Here is a 10,147-nt window from a genome sequence, read left to right as displayed (position 1 = left end):
CTTATGTTTTTTTTGATGACGGCCGATAAAAAACGACAGTGTTACCCCTTATGGTTTTTTTGATCAAAAACAACAGTGTTACCCCTTATGTTTTTTTTGATAAAAAACAGCAGTGTTACCCCTTACGTTTTTTTTGATGACGGTTGATAAAAAACAACAGTGTTACCCCTTATGTTTTTTTTGATAAAAAACGACAGTGTTACCCCTTATGTTTTTTTTGATGACGGCCGATAAAAAAAACGACATAAAAAACGACAGTGTTACCCCTTATGTTTTTTTTGATGACGGCCGATAAAAAACGACAATGTTACCCCTTATGTTTTTTTTGATGACGGCCGATAAAAAACGACAGTGTTACCCCTTATGTTTTTTTTGATAAAAAACGACAGTGTTACCCCTTATGTTTTTTTTGATGACGGCCGATAAAAAACGACAGTGTTACCCCTTATGGTTTTTTTGATCAAAAACAACAGTGTTACCCCTTATGTTTTTTTTGATAAAAAACGACAGTGTTACCCCTTATGTTTTTTTTGATGACGGCCGATAAAAAACGACATAAAAAACGACAGTGTTACCCCTTATGTTTTTTTTGATAAAAACCGACAGTGTTACCCCTTATGTTTTTTTTGATGACGGCCGATAAAAAACGACAGTGTTACCCCTTATGTTTTTTTTGATAAAAAACGACAGTGTTACCCCTTATGTTTTTTTTGATGACGGCCGATAAAAAACGACAGTGTTACCCCTTATGTTTTTTTTGATAAAAAACGACAGTGTTACCCCTGTCGTGGCAATTTCTCTATTAGATATTGCGTCTGAGACAGATGAGATCTTTAGATGCAAAAAAAGCACACAATACTTGTAGGCAATTGCTGGTCGCATATATTTGTATTAAAAGTATGAACAAAGATACATCACAACATGCATCAACAAACAACATAACAGGCATACATTACAATAATCTGAGGCCCCAGATGGGAGCTTCTCTTTGCGTGTTACTTCATTCTCTGAAGGTACGCTGGGGAGAAGTCCACCGAGTGTCTGAATCGATGAGTTCTTATTCCACTGGGAGTTGGGCTCTGGAGGAGGTGTGTCCCCCAAAAAGCCTTTGTGTACCAGATGGTTATCTTTACAACTGCAGCTGTGGGGAATGCCATTGGAGGGGGTAGCGGCCGTGTCATCTAAAACCCCTGGCTTGGTTGACGCTAGCCAGGGGGTAGAGGAGCAGGCCCATACATCAAAGGATTGCATGGAGGGTCATTTACAAGACACGAAAACACAGGAACAGGCAGGCAATAAAAATGTATCACTCAACCCTTGACGGTTTACACTTTAAATGACCTGCATGGAGTAGAACGTAGGCCCTATATTAAATTACACAGAACAACAAACCTTAAATTCATACATAGACCAAAACAATACAACATGTAGATTTTCCATCACACCCCTTATGTTTTTTTTGATGACGGCCGATAAAAAACGACAGTGTTACCCCTTATGTATTTTTTGATAAAAAACGACAGTGTTACCCCTTATGTTTTTTTTGATGAAGGCCGATAAAAAACGACAGTGTTACCCCTTATGGTTTTTTTGATAAAAAACGACAGTGTTACCCCTTATGTTTTTTTTGATGACGGCCGATAAAAAACGACAGTGTTACCCTTTATGTTTTTTTTGATGACGGCCGATAAAAAACGACAGTGTTACCCCTTATGTTTTTTTTGATGACAGCCGATAAAAAACAACAGTGTTACCCCTTATGTTTTTTTGATGACGGCCGATAAAAAACGACAGTGTTACCCATTATGTTTTTTTTGATAAAAAACGACAGTGTTACCCCTTATGTTTTTTTTGATGACGGCCGATAAAAAACCACAGTGTTACCCCTTATGTTTTTTTTCATGACGACCAATAAAAAACGACAGTGTTACCCCTTATGTTTTTTTTGATAAAAACCGACAGTGTTACCCCTTATGTTTTTTTGATGACGGCCGATAAAAACGACAGTGTTACCCCTTATGTTTTTTTTGATAAAAAACGACAGTGTTACCCCTTATGTTTTTTTTGATGACGGCCGATAAAAAACGACAGTGTTACCCCTTATGTTTTTTTTGATGACGGCCGATAAAAAACGACAGTGTTACCCCTTATGTTTTTTTTGATAAAAAACGACAGTGTTACCCCTTATGTTTTTTTTGATGACGGCCGATAAAAAACGACAGTGTTACCCCTTATGGTTTTTTTGATCAAAAACAACAGTGTTACCCCTTGTGTTTTTTTTGATAAAAAACGACAGTGTTACCCCTTATGTTTTTTTTGATGACGGCCGATAAAAAACGACAGTGTTACCCTTTATGTTTTTTTTGATGACGGCCGATAAAAAACGACAGTGTTACCCCTTATGTTTTTTTTGATGACGGCCGATAAAAAAACGACAGTGTTACCCCTTATGTTTTTTTTGATAAAAAAACAACAGTGTTACCCCTTATGTTTTTTTTGATGACGGCCGATAAAAAACGACAGTGTTACCCCTTATGTTTTTTTTGATGACGGCCGATAAAAAACGACAGTGTTACCCCTTATGTTTTTTTTGATGACGGCCGATAAAAAACGACAGTGTTACCCCTTATGTTTTTTTTGATAAAAAACGACAGTGTTACCCCTTATGTTTTTTTTGATGACGGCCGATAAAAAACGACAGTGTTACCCCTTATGTTTTTTTTGATAAAAACCGACAGTGTTACCCCTTATGTTTTTTTTGATAAAAACCGACAGTGTTACCCCTTATGTTTTTTTTGATGACGGCCGATAAAAAACGACAGTGTTACCCCTTATGTTTTTTTGATAAAAAACGACAGTGTTACCCCTTATGTTTTTTTTGATGACGGCCGATAAAAAACGACAGTGTTACCCCTTATGTTTTTTTGATAAAAAACGACAGTGTTACCCCTTATGTTTTTTTGATGACGGCCGATAAAAAACGACAGTGTTACCCCTTATGGTTTTTTTGATAAAAAACGACAGTGTTACCCCTTATGTTTTTTTTGATGACGGCCGATAAAAACGACAGTGTTACCCTTTATGTTTTTTTGATGACGGCCGATAAAAAACGACAGTGTTACCCCTTATGTTTTTTTTGATGACAGCCGATAAAAAACAACAGTGTTACCCCTTATGTTTTTTTGATGACGGCCGATAAAAAACGACAGTGTTACCCCTTATGTTTTTTTGATAAAAACGACAGTGTTACCCCCTATGTTTTTTTTGATGACGGCCGATAAAAAACGACAGTGTTACCCCTTATGTTTTTTTTCATGACGACCAATAAAAAACGACAGTGTTACCCCTTATGTTTTTTTTGATAAAAACCGACAGTGTTACCCCTTATGTTTTTTTTGATGACGGCCGATAAAAAACGACAGTGTTACCCCTTATGTTTTTTTGATAAAAAACGACAGTGTTACCCCTTATGTTTTTTTGATGACGGCCGATAAAAAACGACAGTGTTACCCCTTATGTTTTTTTTGATGACGGCCGATAAAAAACGACAGTGTTACCCCTTATGTTTTTTTTGATAAAAAACGACAGTGTTACCCCTTATGTTTTTTTTGATGACGGCCGATAAAAAACGACAGTGTTACCCCTTATGTTTTTTTTGATAAAAAACGACAGTGTTACCCCTTATGTTTTTTTGATGACGGCCGATAAAAAACGACAGTGTTACCCCTTATGGTTTTTTTGATCAAAAACAACAGTGTTACCCCTTGTGTTTTTTTTGATAAAAAACGACAGTGTTACCCCTTATGTTTTTTTTGATGACGGCCGATAAAAAACGACAGTGTTACCCCTTATGTTTTTTTTGATGACGGCCGATAAAAAACGACAGTGTTACCCCTTATGTTTTTTTTGATAAAAAACGACAGTGTTACCCCTTATGTTTTTTTTGATGACGGCCGATAAAAAACGACAGTGTTACCCCTTATGTTTTTTTTGATAAAAAACGACAGTGTTACCCCTTATGTTTTTTTTGATGACGGCCGATAAAAAACGACAGTGTTACCCCTTATGTTTTTTTTGATGACGGCCGATAAAAAACGACAGTGTTACCCCTTATGTTTTTTTGATAAAAAACAACAGTGTTACCCCTTACGTTTTTTTTGATGACGGTTGATAAAAAACAACAGTGTTACCCCTTATGTTTTTTTTGATAAAAAACAACAGTGTTACCCCTTATGTTTTTTTTGATGACGGCCGATAAAAAACGACATAAAAAACGACAGTGTTACCCCTTATGTTTTTTTTGATGACGGCCGATAAAAAACGACAGTGTTACCCCTTATGTTTTTTTTGATGACGGCCGATAAAAAACGACAGTGTTACCCCTTATGTTTTTTTTGATGACGGCCGATAAAAAACGACAGTGTTACCCCTTATGTTTTTTTTTGATAAAAAACGACAATGTTACCCCTTATGTTTTTTTTGATGACGGCCGATAAAAAACGACAGTGTTACCCCTTATGGTTTTTTTGATCAAAAACAACAGTGTTACCCCTTATGTTTTTTTGATAAAAAACGACAGTGTTACCCCTTATGTTTTTTTTGATGACGGCCGATAAAAAACGACATAAAAAACGACAGTGTTACCCCTTATGTTTTTTTTGATAAAAACCGACAGTGTTACCCCTTATGTTTTTTTTGATAAAAAACGACAGTGTTACCCCTTATGTTTTTTTTGATAAAAACGACAGTGTTACCCCTTATGTTTTTTTTGATGACGGCCGATAAAAAAACGACATAAAAAACGACAGTGTTACCCCTTATGTTTTTTTTGATAAAAACCGACAGTGTTACCCCTTATGTTTTTTTGATGACGGCCGATAAAAAACGACAGTGTTACCCCTTATGTTTTTTTGATAAAAAACTACAGTGTTACCCCTTATGTTTTTTTTGATGACGGCCGATAAAAAACGACAGTGTTACCCCTTATGTTTTTTTTGATAAAAAACGACAGTGTTACCCCATATGTTTTCTTTGATGACGGCCGATAAAAAACGACAGTGTTACCCCTTATGGTTTTTTTTGATCAAAAACAACAGTGTTACCCCTTATGTTTTTTTGATAAAAAACGACAGTGTTACCCCTTATGTTTTTTTTGATGACGGCCGATAAAAAACGACAGTGTTACCCTTTATGTTTTTTTTGATGACGGCCGATAAAAACGACAGTGTTACCCCTTATGTTTTTTTGATGACAGCCGATAAAAAACAACAGTGTTACCCCTTATGTTTTTTTGATGACGGCCGATAAAAAACGACAGTGTTACCCCTTATGTTTTTTTTGATAAAAAACGACAGTGTTACCCCTTATGTTTTTTTTGATGACGGCCGATAAAAAACGACAGTGTTACCCCTTATGTTTTTTTTCATGACGACCAATAAAAAACGACAGTGTTACCCCTTATGTTTTTTTGATAAAAACCGACAGTGTTACCCCTTATGTTTTTTTTGATGACGGCCGATAAAAAACGACAGTGTTACCCCTTATGTTTTTTTTGATAAAAAACGACAGTGTTACCCTTATGTTTTTTTTGATGACGGCCGATAAAAAAACGACAGTGTTACCCCTTATGTTTTTTTTGATGACGGCCGATAAAAAACGACAGTGTTACCCCTTATGTTTTTTTTGATAAAAAACGACAGTGTTACCCCTTATGTTTTTTTTGATGACGGCCGATAAAAAACGACAGTGTTACCCCTTATGTTTTTTTTTGATAAAAAACGACAGTGTTACCCCTTATGTTTTTTTTGATGACGGCCGATAAAAAACGACAGTGTTACCCCTTATGGTTTTTTTGATCAAAAACAACAGTGTTACCCCTTATGTTTTTTTTGATAAAAAACAACAGTGTTACCCCTTACGTTTTTTTTGATGACGGTTGATAAAAAACAACAGTGTTACCCCTTATGTTTTTTTTGATAAAAAACGACAGTGTTACCCCTTATGTTTTTTTTGATGACGGCCGATAAAAAAAACGACATAAAAAACGACAGTGTTACCCCTTATGTTTTTTTTGATGACGGCCGATAAAAAACGACAATGTTACCCCTTATGTTTTTTTTGATGACGGCCGATAAAAAACGACAGTGTTACCCCTTATGTTTTTTTTGATAAAAACGACAGTGTTACCCCTTATGTTTTTTTGATGACGGCCGATAAAAACGACAGTGTTACCCCTTATGGTTTTTTTGATCAAAAACAACAGTGTTACCCCTTATGTTTTTTTTGATAAAAAACGACAGTGTTACCCCTTATGTTTTTTTTGATGACGGCCGATAAAAAACGACATAAAAAACGACAGTGTTACCCCTTATGTTTTTTTTGATAAAAACCGACAGTGTTACCCCTTATGTTTTTTTGATGACGGCCGATAAAAAACGACAGTGTTACCCCTTATGTTTTTTTGATAAAAAACGACAGTGTTACCCCTTATGTTTTTTTTGATGACGGCCGATAAAAACGACAGTGTTACCCTTATGTTTTTTTTGATAAAAAACGACAGTGTTACCCCTGTCGTGGCAATTTCTCTATTAGATATTGCGTCTGAGACAGATGAGATCTTTAGATGCAAAAAAAGCACACAATACTTGTAGGCAATTGCTGGTCGCATATATTTGTATTAAAAGTATGAACAAAGATACATCACAACATGCATCAACAAACAACATAACAGGCATACATTACAATAATCTGAGGCCCCAGATGGGAGCTTCTCTTTGCGTGTTACTTCATTCTCTGAAGGTACGCTGGGGAGAAGTCCACCGAGTGTCTGAATCGATGAGTTCTTATTCCACTGGGAGTTGGGCTCTGGAGGAGGTGTGTCCCCCAAAAAGCCTTTGTGTACCAGATGGTTATCTTTACAACTGCAGCTGTGGGGAATGCCATTGGAGGGGGTAGCGGCCGTGTCATCTAAAACCCCTGGCTTGGTTGACGCTAGCCAGGGGGTAGAGGAGCAGGCCCATACATCAAAGGATTGCATGGAGGGTCATTTACAAGACACGAAAACACAGGAACAGGCAGGCAATAAAAATGTATCACTCAACCCTTGACGGTTTACACTTTAATGACCTGCATGGAGTAGACCGTAGGCCCTATATTAAATTACACAGAACAACAAACCTTAAATTCATACATAGACCAAAACAATACAACATGTAGATTTTCCATCACACCCCTTATGTTTTTTTTGATGACGGCCGATAAAAAACGACAGTGTTACCCCTTATGTATTTTTGATAAAAACGACAGTGTTACCCCTTATGTTTTTTTTGATGAAGGCCGATAAAAAACGACAGTGTTACCCCTTATGGTTTTTTTGATAAAAAACGACAGTGTTACCCCTTATGTTTTTTTGATGACGGCCGATAAAAAACGACAGTGTTACCCTTTATGTTTTTTTTGATGACGGCCGATAAAAAACGACAGTGTTACCCCTTATGTTTTTTTGATGACAGCCGATAAAAAACAACAGTGTTACCCCTTATGTTTTTTTGATGACGGCCGATAAAAAACGACAGTGTTACCCATTATGTTTTTTTTGATAAAAAACGACAGTGTTACCCCTTATGTTTTTTTGATGACGGCCGATAAAAAACCACAGTGTTACCCCTTATGTTTTTTTTCATGACGACCAATAAAAACGACAGTGTTACCCCTTATGTTTTTTTTGATAAAAAACGACAGTGTTACCCCTTATGTTTTTTTTGATAACGGCCGATAAAAAACGACAGTGTTACCCCTTATGTTTTTTTTGATAAAAAACGACAGTGTTACCCCTTATGTTTTTTTTGATGACGGCCGATAAAAAACGACAGTGTTACCCCTTATGTTTTTTTTGATGACGGCCGATAAAAAACGACAGTGTTACCCTTATGTTTTTTTTGATAAAAAACGACAGTGTTACCCCTTATGTTTTTTTTGATGACGGCCGATAAAAACCGACAGTGTTACCCCTTATGGTTTTTTTTGATAAAAAACAACAGTGTTACCCCTTGTGTTTTTTTTGATAAAAAACGACAGTGTTACCCCTTATGTTTTTTTTGATGACGGCCGATAAAAAACGACAGTGTTACCCTTTATGTTTTTTGATGACGGCCGATAAAAAACGACAGTGTTACCCCTTATGTTTTTTTGATGACGGCCGATAAAAAACGACAGTGTTACCCCTTATGTTTTTTTTGATAAAAAACAACAGTGTTACCCCTTATGTTTTTTTTGATGACGGCCGATAAAAAACGACAGTGTTACCCCTTATGTTTTTTTTTGATGACGGCCGATAAAAAACGACAGTGTTACCCCTTATGTTTTTTTTGATGACGGCCGATAAAAAACGACAGTGTTACCCCTTATGTTTTTTTTGATAAAAAACGACAGTGTTACCCCTTATGTTTTTTTTGATGACGGCCGATAAAAAACGACAGTGTTACCCCTTATGTTTTTTTGATAAAAACCGACAGTGTTACCCCTTTTGTTTTTTTTGATAAAACACGACAGTGTTACCCCTTATGTTTTTTTGATGACGGCCGATAAAAAACGACAGTGTTACCCCTTATGTTTTTTTTGATAAAAAACGACAGTGTTACCCCTTATGTTTTTTTGATGACGGCCGATAAAAAACGACAGTGTTACCCCTTATGTTTTTTTTGATAAAAAACGACAGTGTTACCCCTTATGTTTTTTTTGATGACGGCCGATAAAAAACGACAGTGTTACCCCTTATGTTTTTTGATAAAAAACGACAGTGTTACCCCTTATGTTTTTTTTGATGACGGCCGATAAAAAAACGACAGTGTTACCCTTTATGTTTTTTTTGATGACGGCCGATAAAAAACGACAGTGTTACCCCTTATGTTTTTTTTGATGACAGCCGATAAAAAACAACAGTGTTACCCTTATGTTTTTTTGATGACGGCCGATAAAAAACGACAGTGTTACCCCTTATGTTTTTTTGATAAAAAACGACAGTGTTTACCCCCTATGTTTTTTTGATGACGGCCGATAAAAAACGACAGTGGTTACCCCTTATGTTTTTTTCATGACGACCAATAAAAACGACAGTGTTACCCCTTATTTTTTTTTGATAAAAACCGACAGTGTTACCCCTTATGTTTTTTTGATGACGGCCGATAAAAAACGACAGTGTTACCCCTTATGTTTGTTTTTGATAAAAACGACAGTGTTACCCCTTATGTTTTTTTTGATGACGGCCGATAAAAAACGACAGTGTTACCCCTTATGTTTTTTTTGATGACGGCCGATAAAAAAACGACAGTGTTACCCCTTATGTTTTTTTTGATAAAAAACGACAGTGTTACCCCTTATGTTTTTTTGATGACGGCCGATAAAAAACGACAGTGTTACCCCTTATGTTTTTTTTGATAAAAAACGACAGTGTTACCCCTTATGTTTTTTTTGATGACGGCGATAAAAAACGACAGTGTTACCCCTTATGGTTTTTTTTGATCAAAACAACAGTGTTACCCCTTGTGTTTTTTTTGATAAAAAACGACAGTGTTACCCCTTATGTTTTTTTTGATGACGGCCGATAAAAACGACAGTGTACCCCTTATGTTTTTTTTGATGACGGCCGATAAAAAACTACAGTTTACCCCTTAGGTTTTTTTGATAAAAAACGACAGTGTTTACCCCTTAGGTTTTTTTTGGCTGGACGGCCGTAAAAAACGACGAGTGTACCCCTTATGTTTTTTTTGATAAAAAACGACATTGTTACCCCTTATGTTTTTTTGATGACGGCTGATAAAAAACAACAGTGTTACCCCTTATGTTTTGTTTGATGACGGCCGATAAAAACGACAGTGTTTACCCCTTGTTTTTTTATAAAAAACACAGTGGTTACCCTTTACGTGGTTTTTGATGACGGTTGATAAAAACAACAGTGTTACCCCTTATTTTGTTTTGATAAAAAACAACAGTGTTACCCCTTATGTTTGTTTTTGATGACGCCGCTAAAAAACGACATAAAAAACGACAGTGGTTACCCCTTAATGTTTTTTTTGATGACGGCCGATAACAACGACAGTGTTACCCCTTGATGTTTATTTTTGATGACGGCCGATAAAAAGACAGTGTA

Source organism: Gadus chalcogrammus, chromosome 19, assembly GCF_026213295.1.
Source record: "Gadus chalcogrammus isolate NIFS_2021 chromosome 19, NIFS_Gcha_1.0, whole genome shotgun sequence".
Classification (NCBI taxonomy): Eukaryota; Metazoa; Chordata; class Actinopteri; order Gadiformes; family Gadidae; genus Gadus; species Gadus chalcogrammus.
The sequence above is the reverse complement of the archived record's forward strand: the minus strand, read 5'-3'. Positions refer to the sequence as shown.